Below are 25,325 nucleotides of genomic sequence, written 5' to 3'. Positions count from 1 at the left end.
AACACATCAACAATAATACAATAATAGTAGGGGACTTTAACACCCCCCTCACTGAAACGGACAGATCATCCAAGCAAAAGATCAACAAGGAAATCAAGGCCTTAAATGACACACTGGACCAGATGGACATCACAGATATATTAAGAACATTTCATCCCAAAGCAACAGAATACACACTCTTCTCTAGTGCACATGGAACATTCTCCAGAATAGATCACATCCTGGGTCCTAAATCGGGTCTAAACCAGTATCAAAAGATTGGGATCATTCCCTGCATATGTTCAGACCACAATGCTCTGAAGCTAGAACTCAATCACAAGAGGAAATTTGGAAAGAACCCAAATACATGGAGACTAAACAGCATCCTTCTAAAGAATGAATGGGTCAACCAGGAAATTAAAGAAGAATTGAAAAAAATCATGGAAACAAATGATAATGAAAACACAACGGTTCAAAATCTGTGGGACACAACAAAGGCAGTCCTGAGAGGAAATATATATAGCGGTACAAGCCTTTCTCAAGAAACAAGAGAGGTCTCAGGTACACAACCTAACCCTACACTTAAAGGAGATGGAGAAAGAACAGGAAAGAAACCCTAAACCCAGCAGGAGAAGAGAAATCATAAAGATCAGAGCAGAAATCAATGAAATAGAAACCAAAAAAACAATAGAACAAATCAACGAAACTAGGAGCTGGTTCTTTGAAAGAATTAATAAGATTGATAAACCCCTGGCCAGACTTACCAAAAAGAAAAGAGAAAGGACCCAAATCAATAAAATCATGAATGAAAGAGGAGAGATCACAACTAATACCAAAGAAATACAATCATAAGAACATACTATGAGCAACTCTACGCCAACAAATTGGACAATCTGGAAGGAATGGATGCATTCCTAGAGACATATAAACTACCACAACTGAACCAGGAAGAAATAGAAAGCCTGAACAGACCCATAACCAGTAAGGAGATTGAAACAGTCATCAAAAATCTCCAAACAAAAGCCCAGGGCCAGACGGCTTCCCGGGGGAATTCTACCAAACATTTAAAGAAGAACTAATTCCTAGTCTCCTGAAACTGTTCCAAAAAATAGCAATAGAAGGAAAACTTCCAAACTCATTTTATGAGGCCAGCATCACCTTGATCCCAAAACCAGACAAGGATCCCATCAAAAAAGAGAACTACAGACCAATATCCTTGATGAACACAGATGCAAAAATTCTCGCCAAAATACTAGCCAATAGGATTCAACAGTACATTAAAAGGATTATTCACCACGACCAAGTGGGATTTATTCCAGGGCTGCAAGGCTGGTTCAACATCCGCAAATCAATCAATGTGATACAACACATTAATAAAAGAAAGAACAAGAACCATATGATACTCTCCATAGATGCTGAAAAAGCATTTGACAAAGTACAGCATCCATTCCTGATCAAAACTCTTCAAAGTGTAGGGATAGAGGGCACATACCTCAATATTATCAAAGCCATCTATGAAAAACCCATCGCAAATATCATTCTCAATGGAGAAAAACTGAAAGCTTTTCCGCTAAGGTCAGGAACACGGCAGGGATGTCCGTTATCACCACTGCTATTCAACATAGTACTAGAAGTCCTAGCCTCAGCAATCAGACAACAAAAGGAAATTAAAGGCATCCAAATCGGCAAAGAAGAAGTCAAACTATCACTCTTTGCAGATGATATGATACTCTATGTGGAAAACCCAAAAGACTCCACTCCAAAACTGCTAGAACTTGTACAGGAATTCAGTAAAGTGTCAGGATATAAAATCAATGCACAGAAATCAGTTGCATTTCTCTACACCAACAACAAGACAGAAGAAAGAGAAATTAAGGAGTCCATCCCATTTACAATTGCACCCAAAACTATAAGATACCTAGGAATAAACCTAACCAAAGAGACTAAGAATCTATACTCAGAAAACTATAAAGTACTCATGAAAGAAATTGAGGAAGACACAAAGAAATGGAAAAATATTCCATGCTCCTGGATTGGAAGAATAAATATTGTGAAAATGTCTATGCTACCTAAAGCAATCTACACATTTAATGCAATTCCTTTCAAAGTACCATCCATTTTTTTCAAAGAAATGGAACAAATAATCCTAAAATTTATATGGAACCAGAAAAGACCTCGAATAGCCAAAGGAATATTGAAAAAGAAAGCCAAAGTTGGTGGCATCACAATTCCGGACTTCAAGCTCTATTACAAAACTGTCATCATCAAGACAGCATGGTACTGGCACAAAAACAGACACATAGATCAATGGAACAGAATAGAGAGCCCAGAAATAGACCCTCAACTCTATGGTCAACTCATCTTCGACAAAGCAGGAAAGAATGTCCAATGGAAAAAAGACAGCCTCTTCAATAAATGGTGTTGGGAAAATTGGACAGCCACATGCAGAAAAATGAAATTGGATCATTTCCTTACACCACACACAAAAATAGACTCAAAATGGATGAAGGACCTCAATGTGAGAAAGGAATCCATCAAAATCCTTGAGGAGAACACAGGCAGCAACCTCTTCGACCTCAGCCGCAGCAGCATCTTCCTAGGAACATGGCCAAAGGCAAGGGAAGCAAGGGCAAAAATGAACTATTGGGATTTTATCAAGATCAAAAGCTTTTGCACAGCAAAGGAAACAGTTAACAAAACCAAAAGACAACTGACAGAATGGGAGAAGATATTTGCAAATGACATATCAGATAAAGGGCTAGTGTCCAAAATCTATAAAGAACTTAGCAAACTCAACACCCAAAGAACAAATAATCCAATCAAGAAATGGGCAGAGGACATGAACAGACATTTCTGCAAAGAAGACATCCAGATGGCCAACAGACACATGAAAAAGTGCTCCATATCACTCAGCATCAGGGAAATAGAAATCAAAACCACAATGAGATAGCACCTCACACCAGTCAGAATGGCTAAAAATTAACAAGTCAGGAAACACCAGATGCTGGCGAGGATGCGGAGAAAGGGGAACCCTCCTACACTGTTGGGAATGCAAGCTGGTGCAACCACTCTGGAAAACAGCATGGAGCTTCCTCAAAATGTTGAAAATAGAACTACCCTATGACCCAGCAATTGCACTGCTGGGTATTTACCCTAAAGATACAAATGTAGTGATCCGAAGGAGCACATGCACCCGAATGTTTATAGCAGCAATGTCTACAATAGCCAAACTAGGGAAAGAACCTAGATGTACATCAGCAGATGAATGGATAAAGAAGATGTGGTATATATACACAATGGAATACTATGCAGCCATCAAAAGAAATGAAATCTTGCCATTTGCGACGACGTGGATGGAACTAGAGGGTATCATGCTTAGCAAAATAAGTCAATTGGAGAAAGACAGCTATCATATAATCTCCCTGATATGAGGGAGAGGAGATGCAACATGGGGGGTTAAGGGGGTAGGAGAAGAGTAAATGAAACAAGATGGGATTGGGAGGGAGACAAACCATAAGTGACTCTTAATCTCACAAAACAAACTGAGGGTTGCTGGGGGGAGGGGGGTTGGGAGAAGGGGGTGCGGTTATGGACATTGGGGAGGGTATGTGCTATGGTGAGTGCTGTGAAGTGTGTAAAGCTGGCGATTCACAGACCTGTACCCCTGGGGATAAAAATATATTATATGTTTATAGAAAATAAAATCTAAAAAAAAAATTTTTAAAAAGGAAGCTTTCAGTAGATATTAGTCACGATACTTTTTTTTTTAAAGATTTTATTTATTTATTTGACAGACAGAGATCACAAATAGGCAGAGAGGCAGGCAAAGAGAGAGAGGAAGGGAAGCAGGCTCCCTGCTGAGCAGAGAGCCCAGTGTGGGGCTTGATTCCAGGACCCTGAGACCATGACCTGAGCAGAAGGCAGAGGCTTAAACCACTGAGCCACCCAGGTGCCCCAGTCACGATACTTTTTTTAAATGTAAAAATATTAAATGTTTTCAATTAAATCATGATCCACCTCAAAACTCTTTAATGATTGAACTCTATTCCCCACATTGACATTACCTGTGTGAATGTGACCTTGTTTGGAAATAAGATCTTTGCAGACATAATAAAGTTAAGATGATGCAATGCTGGAACAGGTGGGCTCCACATCCAATGACCAGAGTCCTTAAAGAAGAGGAGAGGACACACCACATACAGGGAAGAAAGCTATGTGGGAATGACAACACAAACCACAGCAGTGAAGCAAGAAGGCAAGGAATGCCAAGGATTGCTAGGAACCATGAGAAGCCAGGAGAGAAATGTGGAACAGATTCTCTCTCCATACAGAAGAAACTAATTCTGCCAACACCTGACTTTGGACTTCTGGCCTCCCAAACTGTGGGAGAATAAACTCCTGTGGTTCTAATCCATAATTTGTTATGAAACCTTAGGAAAATAACACAGTTGAAAAGGTCTGATAATGAAAGAAAGAACTGACGTTTGTAATAAACTATAACCTTCCCTTTGCTCTAAAAAGAGAAAAGAGGGCATGATGAATGCTGTATGGAGAGAAATGTAGGTCTAGAAATATGCTCACTGCTCCCATCATCCATGAAGTGAACCTGGTGAAAAATAAAGCTGAAAGTGGGCTGGTCAATGTGATCTAGCCAATGATACAGGTACTGAAAATTGTCCAAAAGCCACATGCTGTCAGCTCCTGGCTGCAGCAACTATGGTCAGATTAGGCTTTATTGACTGGCAAGAGCAGGGGTTTATACAACATGGTAATATTGTAATACCTGCTTATAAATGAAGCTATAAGCCAACTATAGGCGTGGGGTTCTCTATTATCTTTCATTCTGTTCAGTATCCAACCAATGCTGAGAAACATCTAAAGTCTACAGGGGAGTGGACCATGTATTCTACTATGAGGTTATAAACCCCGTATGTTCACAGTGGGGCTACAAGAAGTTGGATGTTAAAGCAACTGTCATCACACTGGCCCCAGGAGAAAGAAGGTACAAAGGAGCCAGAGCCCCCACACAGGGGCAGTGACCCCATCAATGCCCAAGAGTGACCCAAGAGCACAGCAGTGATCAGGAAAATAAGAAGAGAATGCAAGTCATATCTGCCTGATGGGGAGTCCCAGGTCAACTGGCTGCCACAAGCGTCAGATAACGTATCCTATACTGGAGTCTTCTCCTAACATCTGGACTCTGATAATGCAACTCTCTGCCTCTCCCCAGGTCACACAGTAAAATAAAAGTGTCTCCAGGAAGTGGTATGGAGGGAAGATGTTCTTTCAAATTTCAGACAGCATCCTAGACACTTCTCATGGTTTCCTGGGCGAGAACTGCCTGTGGGGAAAGTCGGACCTGTTTTTGACATGGAGAGACCTGGGGAACTCAGAAATACTGCAATTCCCCCTTCCCATAACTCTATATTGAATAGAATTCCTGCTTTAGCAACTCCTTAGAATCCAGGACTAAATTTGCACCTCCCCACCCCCAAGACCTCCATTCATGACCCTCTCTCCAAGACATCTAGCTCTCTGGTGAATATGCTTTTAGAAAGCAGTGATTTTTAAAAAGTCATTTTTAAAAAACTCATTTTATAACATGGGATCACTTTTATTAAATTGCTCCTGGTCTCATTGGTTCATCAGAAGATTCTAAGAGGGTTTTCTTCAAATCTGTCCCAACCATTTCCACTGCCATCCCCCTGGCAGGAGCCACCTGCGTCTCCTGTGTGGATTCTGGGAAATGGTTCTCCCTGAAACTATCATTGCCCTTCCTCAGTGTGCGGCCATCAGTGTTCTCACATCGCTGACTAGAATGCTCCTTAGAGCAGACACCAGTCCTGTCACCCTTGTGCTCAAATCCAGGTTGTCCAGCATGAGCCGGTCATCATCACCACTAGTCCGGGCCACAAGACACACCTTCTCCTCCTCCTCCTGGCCTACTCTGCCCCAGCCCATGTGGGACCTCCTTTCAATCTCTGGAGGAAACCCATGCTAAAGCCTTTAAATCCCTCACATTCTCAAGTATCTCCTCACGAGGATGCCTTCAGGAAAATGACTTACAGTTGCAAGGCCTTTACCAAGTCATTACATTTGACACTTAAAAACTGTTACCCCATAATATTAGTCCCCTTCTTGTATACATTATCAATTATTTGTCTGTTTACAATCTCTCTCCAACACAACTGTAAGCTCCTATATGTATTTAACATTTACTCCATGTTGAATGCATATTCGTTGCTTTTTTTTTTTATACCAGCAGCTTTAGTTCCTATAAATCCATCGTTTAAATAAATAAATAAATTTCATGCCACGTGTTGGGCCTTGTGTTGGACCCTGGGGGACATCAGTATCTGCGCAGAAATGGACCCTATCCAGGAGTAAAGCACAGACCCCAGGAAGAAGCAACAGAGACTTCTGGAAAGCAGAGGTACTGGAGGTACATGTGTCAGAAGTATGTAACCAGCCCATCAATGTGAACATTGCTCCCAAGTGAGCTGAAGATGGGATGTCATCACTGTCAGTCATGACGCAAATTTCACAGCAAGACCACTGGATCTCTGTGCTCCTTCTGAGCAATAATCAGCTCCTGTTCATTAGCTCTGCATGAAGAAAAATAGTAAGGAACTGAGGTTACCATGCAACGATGTGTCTGCAGAGGAGGAATGCCAAGCCTTCTGCAAGCAAGAGGACAGGGACCTATATGCAGGGATGTGCAGGGAGACCCCTGAGACTGAAGCTTAGAAGGACACAGAGTGAAAGGGGGCCACAGAGGCAGGTGGCAGGCACATCACCCTACAAGCCAGCAGCTGAGGAGACCTCTCAGGAAGGCCGCAGACAGCCCTTCAGTTGGTTCTGGGCAGGGGGCAGGGAATGAGAGAATCAGCTTCGATATGAGCCCTGCCATACCTGTCCCCCAAACTCCATTCTGTCTGGTGCTCCACTCTAGGAGCCTGGGTTTTCAGACATTTAGAACACAGGGACCTCTTCTACTGGCTTTTCTTCAAGCAGAAGAGCTGGGCAGAACAAAAGATAACTTTCTGTTCATTTTTGAGAAAGAGGAAGAGAGCGTGACAGAGGGAAAGGATTCCAGTTCTCCCCCATGAGGTAGACAGTTCAAACTACAGAACAGGATGGGATGAGGGCAGATGCAGCCTGGAGAAAGAAGGGCCCCTCCAGGAAAGAAACAACGCCCCCACCTCTTGGGCGCTCCTTTTACTCCAGGCCATCCATCTCCAGAATCAGGACTCTGCACTCAGAACAGAAAGTCCACAAACTGGCTCTTCTTCCCTTCAGACCGAGACTGGGTCACACACTAAACTCACATACCTTCACATGGTACCTTCCTTCTGGCGTCTCCCACTGCCTGCCCCCCGTTAACTTCCCCACGCACCTTGAAGCCCCCACAGAGAAGTCTTGGCTCCTGATTTAAGTGGTGAAGAAAAGCCAGGGCAGGTGTGGTCAGCATTTCCTCACCAAACAGGCCGCTGGGTCAGCCTGAAACCACTCCTCCTGAGTTACTGGAGGGGAAATGAAAGTGAAATCCTCAGTGAAGAAAAGAAAATGAAAGGGGAAGGAGCTTCTGGAACCAATAAGCAGCCGACCCTACAGGGCCACTGGAAGAGAAATGCTTCAGCTCAGAAGTTCACAAGTGAGAGAGGGAGGGCTCCTCCCAAGGGCATTAGGCAAAGCCCGAGGACAGATTTGGTTGTCCTACCTGGGTTATGCTACTGCCATCTAGTGGGTAGAGGCCAGGGGTACAGCTAACCACTCTGCAGGACACCTCCCACAGCAAAGGATGATCTGATCCAGCATGTCCATGGTGCTGGGTGCTGAGGTGGAGAGGCTGTTTTAATCCTCTCTGCTTCCCAGGCCAGCTAGGCACCAAGAGTCTCCTCCCATTTTATGGTTGTGCACAGGCTGTCAGTTCAGCCTACCAATTTTAAATTATCCCCTCAGGTCCCCCCTTCCATTTGCCCCCAAAGAGCACACCACCGCCAGGAGTTGGGCAGACCAGGGAAGGAGGGTGTTGGAAGAGCTGGCTACAAAGGACCAAGACAACTTTTTGGAGTATCATTTTCTAATTCCTATTTGTGCAGTAGCCACACAGATGTAAAACTTTGGCTTTTTAAGTTTTTAAATTCCGGTTAGTTAACATACAGTATGTAAGGACCTGTTTAGCAAGAGGCTTCCATTAAAGTTAAACTGTCCCTGCTTCCCTTCCCCCAGGGGATTCACTTTAAAACAAGTCCCAGAAACCAGCTTCAGGTAACAAAGCCCAGACACAAGGGTGGGTCAGGCCAGGTGGAGACATCCGATCAGTAGGGGGTTGCATACTGTCTCCCTAGCTACCAAGGAGTAGGGGCCCCCACCCTTTGGGAACCTTTTTTGGCGCCAATCCTAACTAAGGTGTAATAGGTTGGGTCAAATGTCTACTAGGGTAAATTGTAACTCAATTGGTCACCTAGCATCACTATGGAGTTTCCTGTGTGTGTTACAATCCCATTGGCCATCTGTGCGTGACCAGGCCCAAGCGTAAGGCCTTTGCCCTTAAAAGCTAGTGTGTGAAACAGAGAAGGGTCGCCCTCTCTTGTAAGAGGTGCGGCTCCAAATGTTCGGTTAAATTCTTGATGCTTGGCACAAAATAAAGCTTTGCCTGACCTTCGCTTTGTATCAGTCTCGCTCCTTTAATCATGGACCCATTATTGGGGCATAACAAGTATACTATAATTAGTCTCGGGTGTACAATACAGTGATTCAATACTTCCATACATCACCCAGTGCTCAATCACAAGTGCACTCCTTTTTTTAAGATTTTATTTGAGAGAAAGAGAAGATGGAAAGAAAGAGCACACGAGGAGGGGGAGGGGCAGAGGGAGAAGCAGACCCTTGCTGAGCAGGTAGCCTGATGCCAGGACTCCATCCTGGAACTCCAGGATCATATGGATGAGGGAGCAGGAGGCTGGCTGAAGACAAAGCAAAAGCTGGCTCCTTGCACCCTCTCTCCATCCGCACCCCCTCAGTAATCTGTGTAGCATTCCTCAGACACCCCTGATCACCATAAGAAACAAATAGTTAACTTGCAGAGATCACAATCCTGCAAGACAAAGTCTCCCTTGGTTTACAAATGTTCTAGAGATCTACAGAAAAGAAGTTACCTTATCAATAGCACAATTTCCAGAGGCAAATAACTCAGCTCCTCAAGCCCTAAATAAAGTTCAATTTCTTCTAAACCCAAATCTCACTAACAAAGACGCTTGATAGCAGAAATGTGAATGGCTTGCCAAAAGACAACACTGATCAAGCCACAAGGCCTCCGGTATCCCGGCACCTTGTAGGCCCTTTTCAGCATATGAAAATTCCGTTGAAACCTCCCTTCCCCTCACCTTCTCCCAACCACAAGGTACATAACCTGCCATCTCTCACAACCCTGGGCAGCAGCTCTTCCTGCCCATGGGTCCTGTCCCCGTGCTTTAATAAACCACCATTTTGCACCAAAGATGTCTCAAGAATTCTTTCTTGGTCATCGGCTCTGGACCTCAGCCCACTGAACCTCACCTAGGTTCTAGAACTTCATCAATATCCTGAGCTAAAGGCAGTTGCTAAACCAACTGAGCCACCCAGGCACCCCACAAGTGCACTCCTTAATCCCCAGCACCTGTTTTACCTGTCCCCCCACCCACCTCCCCTCTGGTAACCATCAGTTTGCCCTCCATAATTAAGAGTCTGTTTCTCGGTTTCTCTCTCGCTTTGCCGCTTCCAGTCAGTGAACAGGAGAAGAATGAGGCACAAACAAGTCAGCTGCAAGAGAAAGGGAGCAGCGGACAACAGTAGAAAAGACTGTTGCCACAAGCAACGCCTCAGTCTCACTTTTATTAGATAGAAAGAATAACCAACAGAGGAGTCGATGAAGGGCAAACATTAGTCACATGTCTTGTGGACAAACAAGAAGGAGGGTAAAGTTTATAGTTAAACAAGAACATTCAAAGGATTCATCTAACAACAGGTGCTTTTGGGAGGAGAAAGGGAGATAACGGAAAAGGGAAGCATATACGAAGCTCCCAGCTGCTCAGCTTCAAGGTCGTATATATATATATATCGTCCTCTCCCCCAAAGACATGTTGCCAGTACGTGTTTTTCTTAAAGCTATATCTAAATGTGCTTGGTAACTAGTAAAATCTTCCAGGGGTTATATTTTAAGTAATATATTGTTCTGAGGGGCAGTTGCATCTCTTTGCTTTTTTCTTTACTCATTTGTTTTCCTTCTTAAATTCCACATGAGTGAAATCAGATGGCATTTGTCCCTCTCACTGACTTATTTTGCTTAGCATTATAGTCTCTGGCTCCACCCACATCATTGCAAATGGCAAGATTTATTATTTTTATGGCTGAATAATATTCCATTGTAGATATATATTACCTCTTCTTTATCTATTCATCATTTGACGGGTACTGTGAGGGCCTACTTAGCCAGAGTGAGCCATTTTGTTGTTTATGCAGTAAACTTAGATTGAACCTGCCCCTTGCCCCAAGAGGAAAGCGCTTAGAAACAGAATTGGTGAAATATGGCCAAATAGCCCCCAATAACGGAGTCCAGATTCAAGGACGTGTCCGGCCAGATGGAAATGTCCAATCAAGGGAAAGCGCACGTATTACCTCCCTACCCGCCAAGGACGTGTTCGGCCAGGTGGAGACGGCCAATCAAGTAAAAGCGCACATATTACCCACCAGGGATCCTGAGCCCCTGCCTTTTGGGCACCAGACAAAGGCGCCAATTCTAGCCAAGGTCATAGGCTGAATAAGATGACTATCATGGGGTAGAATGTAATTCAATTGGCCACCTGTGTGTGGCCAGGCTCAACCACATGGACTTTACTCTATAAAACTTAGTCTGTGAGACTGGGAGGGGTCACCTCTTTGCAAGAGACGACCCTGGGCGGTCAGTTTGATTCTCCATGCTTGGCGCGAAATAAAGCTTTGCTTGACCTTTGCTTTGTATCAGTCTTGTCCTTTTGTCTTCGGACCCTTTCAGGTACTTGAGTTGCTTTCATAATTTGGCTATCGTAAATAATGTCTCTGTAAATAAGGGAGTGCGTATATCCCTTTGAATTAGCATTTTTGTATTCTTTGGGTAAATTTCCAATAATGTGATTCCTTGATCATAGGGTAGTTACACTTTTAACTTTTTGCAGAAACTCAATTCCATTTCCCAGAGTGGCTGCACCAGTTTGCACTCCCAACAACAACGCACGAGTGTTCCTTTTTCTCCACATCTCACCAACATCTGTTGTTTCTTGTTGATTTTTGGCAGTCTGACAGGTATGAGGTGATATCTCATTGTAGTTGTGATTTGCATTTCCTTGACAGTAAATGATGATGGACATCTTTTCATATGTCTTTGGCCATTTGTAGGTCTTTTTTGGAGAAAAGTCCATTCATGCCTCCTGCCCATTTTTTAGTTAGATATCTGGTTTTTTGGGTGTTGAGTTTTATAAGTTCTTTACAGGTTTTGGGTAGTAACCCTTTGTCAGATATGTCATTTGCAAGTATCTTCTCCCATTCCCTAGATTGTCTTTTAGTTTTGTTGATGTTTCTTTCACTTTGCAGAATCCTTTTATTTTTATATAGTCTCTCCAAGTGATTCTTATTTGAGTGTCAAGTTGAGAACCACTGGCCTGGAATGGTGAATTATGCCTTTGGGGACCTGGGAAAGAAAGGAATGCTTTGAAATTGAGATAAGCTTTGACACCACACTTGGTGGGAGTCATTTTGAACAGGGGTGTCCCTGTCAGGAGTCACCACCTTTTCTGGGTGCAGGATGATCCCAGCACACATTGTGCCTCCATGAAGAGCACATGAGGAGAATAAACTGATGGATTAATTTTCTATGTTGTACTCAGCAAGGAAATCCTAGTCTCCTGGGCTCCTGGGGAGCAGGTTACATAAAAAGCACCACCTCTGGAGTTGCTTTCCAAGGTACCATTGTTCTTTCTGCTCTACTTCATCACCTGGCTCACTCTTGGGGCCCTTGGGCAAGCCCAAGGGCAAGCAGAAAGACAATAAAAAAAAAATGCTTTGAAATTTTTACAACTTTCCCATAAAAATTTCTGTATCTATTCTATTTAGACATATGCTTTGGCCACTTTTAAGGCATCAATAATTGCCCATTTAGGCTTGCTTATCCTTAACCCAATATTGGTAATTTACATCATTCAGATAACAAGTCATTAGACAGTTTTGTTAGGTTAGGTGTGTAAATCACTAGTTCAGGTGTGTAAATTACCTCAGCACTATCCATCACTTCTGTGTGAGTAACATCCAATTCTCATCACCAATGTTATTCACTTTTTTTCCCCATTTTTCTTATACCTAATTTCTCTATGAATTCAGTGGGCTTGCAACCATGCAATGACTTTGCCATCTTTTTATTATTTCCTTAACATCCATCTACCAACATCTAATATATTAAACATAGAAGAAAATGGCATTTTTGAAAACTCCTCTTAGGATATCAAGAGTTTCTCTGGCATGTCACTGGCAGCTGAGCTATGCTTCCAGGAGACGAGAATGGCCTGAAAGGAAGGACAAGCAAGTTTGGTATATGTGAGAAACTGCTGTAAGCTGACAGGGTCCTTGCAGTCAAGGGAGTTTTGCCAAGGGCTAGCTCAGAAAATGCCTGCAGGTAACTCACTATTTGCTTTGGCTTACATAAGCGCTCTGGATCAAGCTGACAGGGTCTTTGAGTCTCTTTGTAAATATGCTCGAATAAACTCTTTTGTTTTGAAGCAAGGCAGCTGTGTAGAACTTGTGGTCGTCTGACCTCAAGTTCCTTGATAAACATTCTTGTTATTGAATTATAAAATAGAGACTCTCATGCATGTTGGGACTCCACTGGGTTACCAGCTCATGGAGACCTCCTGATCCCAGCTTCTTGACTTGTCTTTCTTAATTCCCTACCCATCTCTCTCCATCTTCCCTTGGACTTCTCACGCTGGTTCACAAGTGGTGCCCCAACAGGGACCCACAAAGTAGAAGACGCGTGAGGCTCAAGGCTGTCGAGTCCACACTCCACAACTGGAACATTTTTCACAACATGTCCAGGATGTTTGTCCCTAGTTTCCAGAGGAGGACACAGTTAATTCAGCTACTTGGGAAAAGGCTGGGCATTGTTTTTGTGAGCTCATTATGATGAGGGAGCAGGAGGCTGGCTGAAGACAAAGCAAAAGCTGGCTCCTTGCACCCCCTCTCCACCCACTCCCCTTGGTAATGTGTGTGACATTCCTCAGGGACCCCTGACCACCATAAGAAATAAATAGTTAACTTGCAGAGATCACAATCCTGCAAGACAGGAGTCTCCCTTGGTTTACAAATGTCCTAGAGATCTACAAACAAAGAAGTTACCTTATCAATAGCACAATTTCCAGAGGCAAATAACTCAGCTCCTCAAGCCCTAAATAAAGTTCAATTTCTTCTAAACCCAAATCTCACTAACAAAGACGCTTGATAGCAGAAATGTGAATGGCTTGCCAAAAGACAACACTGATCAAGCCACAAGGCCTCCGGTATCCCGGCACCTTGTAGGCCCTTTTCAGCATATGAAAATTCCATTGAAACCTCCCTTCCCCTCACCTTCTCCCAACCACAAGGTACATAACCTGCCATCTCTCACAACCCTGGGCAGCAGCTCTTCCTGCCCATGGGTCCTGTCCCCGTGCTTTAATAAACCACCATTTTGCACCAAAGATGTCTCAAGAATTCTTTCTTGGTCATCGGCTCTGGACCTCAGCCCACTGAACCTCACCTAGGTTCTAGAACTGCATCATACGGTGCCCAACGTGGGGCTGTGAGTCTTTACATTTGGACTCTGAGCTTCGGTGCAAAATTGGTGAGTACTTTCTCTCCTTTTCCTTTAGTCTCATTTCAGGGGCTTTTGAAGGAGTATGGTCTTATTGGAACACTTGCATGTCAGTTGCTCGGGCTGTAATCCTCTAGCCCGTGGCTGCTCTATGGGGAAGAGAGCGTCTGCCTTTTGGCTGTAAGTTAGTACCCTGGCCGGAATGGCAATAAGACCCAGAAACTTGATACCCTCTCTTTATTCCTGTTCTTATATAAAGTTGTCTCTCTTGGGCACGTGACAGCCACCTAAGTCACCAGGACGGCTGCCAATCTTAAGACTCCTGTGTGAGGTTTCCTTCTGATTGATCTAATGTGATCCCCTCCACATCCCTGGTCTAGCCACTTCTGGCCAAGAGACCTCCACTGGGAGCCGGCCGAAACCAGTACCCTATTGAATTAAAACGCAACTGGGGACCATTTCCTTGGGGAAGTTGGCTGTAAGGACCACATGTGTTGGAATGTCGCATAGACCATGATGGATTTCAGTCTTTACTGTTTCTTGTCAGTGTCTTCTACAAACTACTTAAAGCTACGAAATTGGGTAATTTCCCCTTGTAAAAACCTTCCTAGTATTTCCATGGGTTAAAATGGCAAAACAGTATGCAGTCTTCAGGACAGAAGATGGCATGGCATGGCATGGCATGGCATGGCACAGTGTTTTGGCCCATTCACCAGGCACCCATCAGCAGCCTAGATGCAATGGGGAAGGGGAGGGACGCCGGCACCCCTCCAGGGCCTTTTATGGCAGGAATGCCTTCTCGGGGAAGGCAGGATGGTGATCAATAGCGATTTTTGTTGAGGGACACCTCCGGTCGCTTTTGACACATGGGAACCTCTGACATATCCTGCGTGGGATGCCACCCAGTAGTCGGGGAGATTTGGTAATGGACCTTCTTTACTTTTCTGGGAGCGTGGCCTCAGTAGGCTTCTTCAGTTCCCAAGGACTCTACCTTGGGGTGCCTTTTAACCCACTGGAAATAATTTGGATTGCAAAACTTAGGAAAGGACTGAGCTCCTGTAACACTGCATGGGCTCAGTGGGATCTATCCGTTAGATCTCCTCTGCAGGAAACAGGGCAAATGGACCTAGGATACCTTCTTTGCTCATACCTATGCCTTCATTACTCTGCACCAGGACCCCAAACTAAGGGGCTTTTGCAAAATGTGTTTGCCCAAATGAGTCAGCTAGTAAACTTAATTTTGACATACTGGATGATAATTATGTTAGTCGGACTTCAGATAAACCCAGGTTGTTGGGCCATCCCTAGCAAAGGGTACTCTGACTTTATCTCTCTCTCTTTCTCCTAATAGATGTGGGGGCTTCTCCCTCACTCACTTCCTGTGTTACTGACTATAACTGGAGCCAACTGGTGTTAGTCTAACGCGAGACAGAGACCCTAAGAAATATTCCCAAGCAGCTGCCAAAACTCCCTTTGTTTCGGGGAATTTTCCTTGTCTTCTCTGGCCCAACTTGGACTGCTTAACCCCTCCCCCCTTGCTGGTGGGAAAGCATGGCGTCTGCTCTTCTGTTGGGGCTTATGAGCTCTAAAACCGGGAATCTTTTCTCTGCCTCCTGGAGGCACTTTGTTTCTTCTGTCTCCTCCTTCTCCTTTTTCTGCAGCAATGTGCGTGGGGCCTGCATAACTGGCCTCTAGACCATCCTTGGTGGTTCCTGCACCACGGCTCCTCCTCTCTTCACTGTCAAGGAGCAAGAAGAGCAGCCCCTGGACCTAACACCCCCCACTCCGGATCCTCCCAACCGTGTCTCAGGTAAACATTCAAAGTGGAGTGGGCCCAGGTGGAACGTAAATCAGCATTTGAACTAAGTTAAGTTTGTCGGGTTAATTAAGATAGACATGTCTTTTAAGTTATCAGCAGTAAATGTGAAACTTCGAAGTTTACTGAAGGTCAAATAAGCTCGTGTTATTTGTTAAAATCTGTTAGCAAAGAAATGACTAAACTGATGGTTAATTGTCTGTCTCGATGTTTTAATGGGTAATTGTAGCTTTCAAAGTCTTGGGTAACCTGAAAGTTTAAAGTTTTGCTTGGATGACAAATGGAATTAAATTATGGACATCTAGGTCTTAACCAAACAGGATAAAATGCTAGAGCGCTGGTTGCTGGAACTAGGTTTGTGCTTTTGAAATCTTTTGGTAAACATGTTTTTCGCTTAACTGATTCATAAATTGCCATCTGAAGAATTCTGTTGTAACAGTTCACAATTGGTTAATACTTAGTCTTCACTAGAGATTAAGGTGTTTCTAAGAGTATAAAATTCTGCTTAGTATAACTAAGACTGATGGAAATAAGGGAAACAACTCTGTATGTAGGAAAGTAGATGATATGTAAGAAAGATTTAAGGAATGGGAATACATTTTCTTGAGGGTAAGAGAAGGTAATTTTGTCCTAAATGAGATGGTTGTTTGGAAGGAAATGGCTTGGGACAAAACCTGAATGCAAAGGAAAGTTGTAGAAGGTTTGTGAAGGGAAATCTTCAGAAAAGGAATTTTAGCTATGGTCAAGACAGACTAAGATGGAAATGAATGGGTTTTAAAGGTACGTTGGTGTAAGATTGAAATTCTCTCTGTTCAAAAGGACAAAGTTTTCTTAGATTAATTGATCTGCTGTTACAAAAATGTAAATGGTTTTCTCTGCCTGCCCAGAAAACCCAGTTTCTATGTTTTGTTTTATCAGGTGTTTAACATCCCTAATTATATTTAGGCATGTGCTTTAAAACTTTATAAGATTTTAGCAAATGTTGACAAGATTTAAGTTGTAAATCTTTTTAACTCAGGCTTTTCCTTGGTATGCTAAGTTACTCATGAAATACTGCTAAACCAATGATAAACCTTGGGTTACATTTGGGGAAATGCTATAACTATTCTAGAGATTCTATGCATTTCCTAAAGTTTTAATGTTTTGAGAGATCATCGCTTGATATTGTAATTATGGAAATGTTATGTGTCACGGAAATAACCTGATTTCCTTGCCAGCTAAATTGTAAAGTCTCATCTCTTCAGCTCTAACCATATGCATTCTGAGTTTTGTCATTTATAATTGTTTTAATTCTCTTTTAAATGAGTTTTATCTTAAAGGAGATTCATATAAAGGACTTTCAGGACAAATACAGATATTTGATACAATTGAAGATCCTAAAACTGAAATGGGTAAGAATTTCCAGAACTAACTGAAGCTTCATTCACCAGATTTAGTAACATGGGACTAAATGAACTAAAACACTATAGTTTTGTCTTATTTTAACATTGCTGGTTCTCTAATGTTTGCTCTTCCAGATTAGGGATACTTTTTCTTAAGTTATCTGTAACTTACAGAGATGTAAAAGTACTGATTTGTAAACAAATCAAAACATTCAACTTTTCTCTCTATCTGAACCCTCTGGAAATCAAAAGGTCTCAGTAAGTATTCTTTCATGGCAATCAGTCATTTGCATAAGTTCAATAAGAATCTGTTCTCCTTGTAACAGGACAGCATCGGAAACTGGTTATTTTACCAAGGCTTTGACTGGAATGTCATGTTTGAGAAAGACATGCATAGACTCAGATATGACCAGGCAGCTTTAAGTAACTAAGGTTGACTTTATGAAACCTAGAGCCATAAAGCCCCTTGGAACTGTTGGCCTGATACCTCGCTTACAGAGTTCCTAGCAGCCTCACCAGGTGAGTAAAGAATGTCACTCCTTGGTAGGTGCAGAGTCTCAGGAAGAAGAATTCGCCCAAATCGACAGGTATTGCAGGCATGCCTGATGGCAAGTACGTGGCTTGGCTTCTGGCCTGGAGAGGCTACTAAAAGCTCAACCTAGAGATTCCTTATAAGAAGTTACAGCAAAGAGGGAGGAGTCAAGATGGCGGAGAAGTAGCAGGCTGAGACTACTTCGGGTAGCGGGAGATCAGCTAAATAGCTTATCTAAAGATTGCAAACACCTACAAATCCAATGGGAGATCGAAGAGAAGAAGAACAGCAATTCCAGAAACAGAAAATCAACCACTTTCTGCAAGGTAGGACTGGCGGAGAAGTGAATCCAAAGCGACGGGAAGATAGACCGCGGGGGGAGGGGCCGGCTCCCGGCGAGCGGTGGACAACGGAGAAAAATCAGGACTTTTAAAAGTGTGTTCCGCTGAGGGACATCGCTCCAGAGGCTTAACTGGGGTGAAGCCCAGGCGGGGTCAGCGCGGCCTCAGGTCCCACAGGGTCGCAGAAGGATCGGGGGTGTCTGAGTGTCGCAGAGCTTACCGGTATTAGAACGGGGAAGCCAGCTACAGAGACAGAGCCGAGGAGTGACTCTCAGCTCGGGGTTGCCTTGAACCGGTCGCAGGCTTGGTCAGCTTGGAGCGTGGCCGGAGGCCAGGGTGGCGGGAGTCATTGGGCGCTGTTCTCTGAGGGTGCACTGAGGAGTGGGGCCCCGGGCTCTTGGCTCCTCCGGGCCAGAGACCGGGAGGCCGCCATCTTTATTCCTGTCCTCCGGAACTCTACAGAAAGCGCTCAGGGAACAAAAGCTCCCGAAAGCAAACCCGAGCGGATTACTCAGTGGGGCCCCGGGTAAGGGCGGTGCAACTCCGCCTGGGGCAAAGACGCTTGAGAATCACTACAACAGGCCCCTCCCCCAGAAGATCAATGGGAAACCCAGCCAGGACCAAGTTCACATACCAAGGAGAGCGGCGGAATTCCAGAGGAGAAGAAGCAAAGCACGGAACTCATGGCTTTCTCCCCATGATTTTTTAGCCTTGCAGTTAATTTAATTTTTTTTTCTTTTTCAATTTTTTTTTCTTTTTCTCTTCTTCTGCTAATTTTTTTTAACTTTTACCGTTTTCTTTTTTTAACGTTTTTTAAATAGTTTATCTAATATATATATTTTTTTCCTGTTTTTATATTTTTTCTTTACCGGCTTTCTTTTTTTTTTAATAGTTTCTTTTTTTTCTTTCTTTCTTTCTGAACCCCTTTTTATCCCCTTTCTCCCACCTCACAATTCGGGATCTCTTCTGATTTGGCTAAAGCATATTTTCTTGGGGTTGTTGCCACACTTTTAGTGTTTTACTTGCTCCTTCATATACTCTTATCTGGACAAAATGACAAGGTGAAAAATTCACCACAAAAAAAAAGAACAAGAGGCAGTACCGAAGGCTAGGGACCTAATCAATACAGACATTGGTAATATGTCAGATCTAGAGTTCAGAATGACGATTCTCAAGGTTCTAGCCGGGCTCGAAAAAGGCATGGAAGATATTAGAGAAACCCGCTCGGGAGATATAAAAGCCCTTTCTGGAGAAATAAAAGAACTAAAATCTAACCAAGTGGAAATCAAAAAAGCTATTAATGAGGTGCAATCAAAAATGGAGGCTCTCACTGCTAGGATAAATGAGGCAGAAGAAAGAATTAGCGATATAGAAGACCAAATGACAGAGAATAAAGAAGCTGAGCAAAAGAGGGACAAACAGCTACTGGACCATGAGGGGAGAATTTGAGAGATAAGTGACACCATAAGACGAAACAACATTAGAATAATTGGGATTCCAGAAGAAGAGGAAACAGAGAGGGGAGCAGAAGGTATATTGGAGAGAATTATTGGAGAGAATTTCCCCAATATGGCAAAGGGAACAAGCATCAAAATCCAGGAGGTTCAGAGGACCGCCCTCAAAATCAATAAGAATAGGTCCACACCCCGTCACCTAATAGTAAAATTGACAAGTCTTAGTGACAAAGAAAAGATCCTGAAAGCAGCCCGGGAAAAGAAGTCTGTAACGTACAATGGTAAAAATATTAGATTGGCAGCAGACTTATCCACAGAGACCTGGCAGGCCAGAAAGAGCTGGCATGATATATTCAGAGTACTAAATGAGAAAAACATGCAGCCAATAATACTATATCCAGCTAGGCTATCATTGAAAATAGAAGGAGAGATTAAAAGCTTCCAGGACAAACAAAAGCTGAAAGAATTTGCAAATACCAAACCAGCTCTACAGGAAATATTGAAAGGGGTCCTCTAAGCAAAGAGAGACCCTAAAAGTAGTAGATCAGAAAGGAACAGAGACAATATACAATAACAGTCACCTTACAGGCAATACAATGGCACTAAATTCATATCTCTCAATAGTTACCCTGAATGTTAATGGGCTAAATGCCCCAATCAAAAGACACAGGGTATCAGAATGGATAAAAAAACAAAACCCATCTATATGTTGCCTACAAGAAACTCATCTTAAACCCGAAGACACCTCCAGGTTTAAAGTGAGGGGGTGGAAAAGAATTTACCATGCTAATGGACATCAGAAGAAAGCAGGAGTGGCAATCCTTATATCAGATCAATTAGATTTTAAGCCAAAGATTATAATAAGAGATGAGGAAGGACACTATATCATACTCAAAGGAACTGTCCAACAAGAAGATCTAACAATTTTAATATCTATGCCCCTAACATGGGAGCAGCCAACTATATAAACCAATTAATAACAAAATCAAAGAAACACATCGACAATCATACAATCATAGTAGGGGATTTTAACACTCCCCTCACTGAAATGGACAGATCATCCAAGCAAAAGATCAACAAGGAAATCAAGGCCTTAAATGACACACTGGACCAGATGGACATCACAGATCTATTCAGAACATTTCATCCCAAAGCAACAGAATACACATTCTTCTCTAGTGCACATGGAACATTCTCCAGAATAGATCACATCCTCGGTCCTAAATCAGGTCTCAACCAGTATCAAAAGATTGGGATCATTCCCTGCCTATTTTCAGACCACAATGCTCTGAAGCTAGAACTCAATCACAAGAGGAAATTTGGAAAGAACCCAAATACATGGAGACTAAACAGCATCCTTCTAAAGAATGAATGGGTCAACCAGGAAATTAAAGAAGAATTGAAAAAATTTATGGAAACAAATGATAATGAAAACACAACGGTTCAGAATCTGTGGGACACAACAAAGGCAGTCCTGAGAGGAAAATATATAGCGGTACAAGCCTTTCTCAAGAAACAAGAAAGGTCTCAGGTACACAACCTAACCCTACACCTAAAGGAGCTGGAGAAAGAACAAGAAAGAAACCCTAAACCCAGCAGGAGAAGAGAAATCATAAAGATCAGAGCAGAAATCAATGAAATAGAAACCAAAAAAAACAATAGAACAAATCAATGAAACTAGGAGCTGGTTCTTTGAAAGAATTAATAAGATTGATAAACCCCTGTCCAGACTTATCAAAAAGAAAAGAGAAAGGACCCAAATCAATAAAATCATGAATGAAAGAGGAGAGATCACAACGAACACCAAAGAAATACAGACAATTATAAGAACATACTATGAGCAACTCTACGCCAACAAATTTGACAATCTGGAAGAAATGGATGCATTCCTAGAGACATATAAACTACCACAACTGAACCAGGAAGAAATAGAAAGCCTGAACAGACCCATAACCAGTAAGGAGATTGAAACAGTCATCAAAAATCTCCAAACAAACAAAAGCCCAGGGCCAGACGGCTTCCCGGGGGAATTCTACCAAACATTTAAAGAAGAACTAATTCCTATTCTCCTGAAACTGTTCCAAAAAGTAGAAATAGAAGGAAAACTTCCAAACTCATTGTATGAGGCCAGCATCACCTTGATCCCAAAACCAGACAAGGATCCCAACAAAAAAGAGAACTACAGACCAATATCCTTGATGAACACAGATGCAAAAATTCTCACCAAAACACTAGCCAATAGGATTCAACAGTACATTAAAAGGATTATTCACCACGACCAAGTGGGATTTATTCCAGGGCTGCAAGGCTGGTTCAACATCCGCAAATCAATCAATGTGATACAACACATTAATAAAAGAAAGAACAAGAACCATATGATACTCTCAATAGATGCTGAAAAAGCATTTGACAAAGTACAGCATCCCTTCCTGATCAAAACTCTTCAAAGTATAGGGATAGACGGCACATACCTCAATATTATCAAAGCCATCTATGAAAAACCCACCGCAAATATCATTCTCAATGGAGAAAAACTGAAAGCTTTTCCGCTAAGGTCAGGAACACGGCAGGGATGTCCATTATCACAACTGCTATTCAACATAGTACTAGAAGTCCTAGCCTCAGCAATCAGACAACAAAAGGAAATTAAAGGCATCCAAATCGGCAAAGAAGAAGTCAAACTATCACTCTTTGCAGATGATATGATACTCTATGTGGAAAACCCAAAAGACTCCACTCCAAAACTGCTAGAAATTGTACAGGAATTCAGTAAAGTGTCAGGATATAAAATCAATGCACAGAAATCAGTTGCATTGCTCTACACCAACAACAAGACAGAAGAAAGAGAAATTAAGGAGTCCATCCCATTTACAATTGCACCCAAAACTATAAGATACCTAGGAATAAACCTAACCAAAGAGACTAAGAATCTATACTCAGAAAACTATAAAGTACTCATGAAAGAAATTGAGGAAGACACAAAGAAATGGAAAAATGTTCCATGCTCCTGGATTGGAAGAATAAATATTGTGAAAATGTCTATGCTACCTAAAGCAATCTACACATTTAATGCAATTCCTATCAAAGTACCATCCATTTTTTTCAAAGAAATGGAACAAATAATCCTAAAATTCATATGGAACCAGAAAAGACCTCGAATAGCCAAAGGAATATTGAAAAAGAAAGCCAAAGTTGGTGGCATCACAATTCCGGACTTCAAGCTCTATTACAAAGCTGTCATCATCAAGACAGCATGGTACTGGCACAAAAACAGACACATAGATCAATGGAACAGAATAGAGAGCCCAGAAATGGACCCTCAACTCTATGGTCAACTCATCTTCGACAAAGCAGGAAAGAATGTCCAATGGAACAAAGACAGCCTCTTCAATAAATGGTGTTGGGAAAATTGGACAGCCACATGCAGAAAAATGAAATTGGATCATTTCCTTACACCACACACGAAAATAGACTCAAAATGGATGAAGGATCTCAACGTGAGAAAGGAATCCATCAAAATCCTCGAGGAGAACACAGGCAGCAACCTCTTCGACGTCAGCCGCAGCAACATCTTCTTAGGAACATCACCAAAGGCAAGGGAAGCAAGGGCAAAAATGAACTTTTGGGATTTTATCAAGATCAAAAGCTTTTGCACAGCAAAGGAAACAGTTAACAAAACCAAAAGACAACTGAGAGAATGGGAGAAGATATTTGCAAATGACATATCAGATAAAGGGCTAGTGTCCAAAATCTATAAAGAACTTAGCAAACTCAACACCCAAAGAACAAAGAATCCAATCAAGAAATGGGCAGAGGACATGAACAGACATTTCTGCAAAGAAGACATCCAGATGGCCAACAGACACATGAAAAAGTGCTCCATATCACTCGGCATCAGGGAAATACAAATCAAAACCACCATGAGATATCACCTCACAACAGTCAGAATGGCTAAAATTAACAAGTCAGGAAATGACAGATGCTGGCGAGGATGCGGAGAAAGGGGAACCCTCCTACACTGTTGGTGGGAATGCAAGCTGGTGCAACCACTCTGGAAAACAGCATGGAGGTTCCTCAAAATGTTGAAAATAGAACTACCCTATGACCCTGCAATTGCACTGCTGGGTATTTACCCTAAAGATACAAACGTAGTGATCCGAAGGGGCACATGCACCCAAATGTTTATAGCAGCAATGTCTACAATAGCCAAACTATGGAAAGAACCTAGATGTCCATATACAGACGAATGGATAAAGAAGATGTGGTATATATACACAACGGAATACTATGCAGCCATCAAAAGAAATGAAATCTTGCCATTTGCGACGACATGGATGGAACTAGAGGGTATCATGCTTAGCGAAATAAGTCAATCGGAGAAGGACAACTATCATATGATCTCCCTGATATGAGGGAGAGGAGATGCAACATGGGGGGTTGAGGGGGTAGGAGAAGAGTAAATGAAACAAGATGGGATTGGGAGGGAGACAAACCATAAGTGATTCTTTTTTTTTTTTTTAAAGATTTTTTATTTATCTGACAGAGAGAGATCACAAGTGGGCAGACAGTCAAGCAGAGAGAGAGAGAGGAGGAAGCAGGCTCCCCGCAGAGCAGAGAGCCTGATGTGGGACTCGATCCCAGGCCCCTGAGATCATGACCTGAGCTGAAGGCAGAGGCTTAACCACTGAGCCACCCAGGTGCCCCCCCCATAAGTGACTCTTAATCTCACAAAACAAACTGAGGGTTGATGGGGGGAGGGGGTTGGGAGAGGGGGTGGGGTTGTGGATATTGGGGAGGTTGTGTGCTATGGTGAGTGTTGTGAAGTGTGTAAACCTGGCGATTCGCAGACCTGTACTCCTGGGGATAAAAATATATGTTTATAAAGCTGTAAAAAAAAAAAAAGAAAGAAAGAAAGGATGAATACCCAAGTTTTGTAGCAACATGGGGGTACTGGAAGAGATTATGCTGAGTGAAATAAGTCAAGCAGAGAGAGTCAATTATCATATGGTTTCACTTATTTGTGGAGCATAACAAATAGCATGGAGGACAAGGGGAGATGGAGAGGAGAAGGGAGTTGAGGGAAATTGGAAGGGGAGGTGAACCATGAGAGACTATGGACTCTGAAATACGATCTGAGAATTTTGAAGGGGTGGGGGGTGGGAGGTTGGGGGCACCAGGTGGTGGGTATTGTAGAGGGCACAGATTGCATGGAGCACTGGGTGTGGTGCAAAAATAATGAATACTGTTATGCTGAAAAAATTAAAAAAATAAAAAAATAAAAATAAATAAAAAAGAAGTTACAGCAAAGCAGATTCTAAAAGCTCTATATGATCACACTCACTGTCCTTCTGAGCTTATGTAAATAATAGGCCAAGTTTGTTAAGACTGGACTTGTTTTTCAAATAAATTAGTTCTGATTTGGCTATCTCTGGTAATGAGGGTTATTTTAGAGAGAAAAATTATGTTCAGTAACACACCTTTATGGATGTTAAATTCTAGATTTGATTGTCTTTAAATGTTTGTTTACCTAAGCTAAACAATTTGAGGTAAACTTTAGAGAAGTTGCACAATAGCTTCTTTAGTCGATCTTATTATTTTGTGGGGATATTAGCACATGATTAAACAACTGGAAAATGGGATTGATTCCCCTACAATTGTATAACTTAACTAACACCTTGTGTGTGGCTGGAATAATGAAATTGCCTAAAAAGCCAGCATACCGCACTCCATAGGATTAACTATGGACTTGTGGAGATAATGGATGACTCCACTTTCTTTATGAGTGGATTGGATGATGCATGAGGAACTCCCCTTATCTCTTGACAAGTTTTCTACCACTTGCCAGTGATCCTCTGTAATCAGGATATTGTTAAGACTGGACCACTCAAAGGGCTTCTTAATGGTTTCATCCCTTAGTCATATTTATTCTAGAAGCCACCTCTGTTGAGGTGCAATTGCAAACA

General features: G+C 42.5%; 1 protein-coding gene, 1 long non-coding RNA gene and 1 pseudogene across 10 annotated transcripts in view; 1 reads left to right on the top strand and 2 right to left on the bottom strand.

Moving 5' to 3' along the window:
- Positions 1–7,577, bottom strand: part of TRIM34 (tripartite motif containing 34) — a 25,792-nt gene extending 18,215 nt beyond the window's left edge. For 3 of the 8 annotated variants that reach the window (XM_047690212.1, XM_047690217.1, XM_047690214.1), the window contains exon 1: positions 7,376–7,576. The gene's annotated coding sequence lies outside the window, so the exon portion shown is untranslated. Of the gene's footprint in view, positions 1–7,181; positions 7,271–7,311; positions 7,330–7,375 lie in introns of those variants that run through there. The other 5 variants (XM_047690219.1, XM_047690211.1, XM_047690216.1 and 2 more) reach the window with 5 other exon arrangements.
- LOC125078132 (olfactory receptor 52B4-like) overlaps positions 1–25,325 on the bottom strand; it is a 123,722-nt pseudogene that overhangs the window by 88,739 nt on the left and 9,658 nt on the right.
- Positions 5,809–25,325, top strand: LOC125078134 (uncharacterized). Of its 2 annotated transcripts, none has more exons than XR_007120795.1 (3): positions 5,809–5,819; positions 8,880–8,882; positions 24,974–25,325. It is a non-coding gene; the product is annotated as an uncharacterized LOC125078134 (long non-coding RNA). The 2 variants fall into 2 exon arrangements; XR_007120796.1 differs by lacking the exons at positions 5,809–5,819; positions 8,880–8,882 and adding exons at positions 24,202–24,213; positions 24,576–24,581.

Source organism: Lutra lutra, chromosome 10, assembly GCF_902655055.1.
Source record: "Lutra lutra chromosome 10, mLutLut1.2, whole genome shotgun sequence".
In the NCBI taxonomy this organism is placed as follows: Eukaryota; Metazoa; Chordata; class Mammalia; order Carnivora; family Mustelidae; genus Lutra; species Lutra lutra.
Note: the sequence above shows the minus strand (reverse complement) of the source record. Positions and strands in the feature narration are given on the sequence as shown.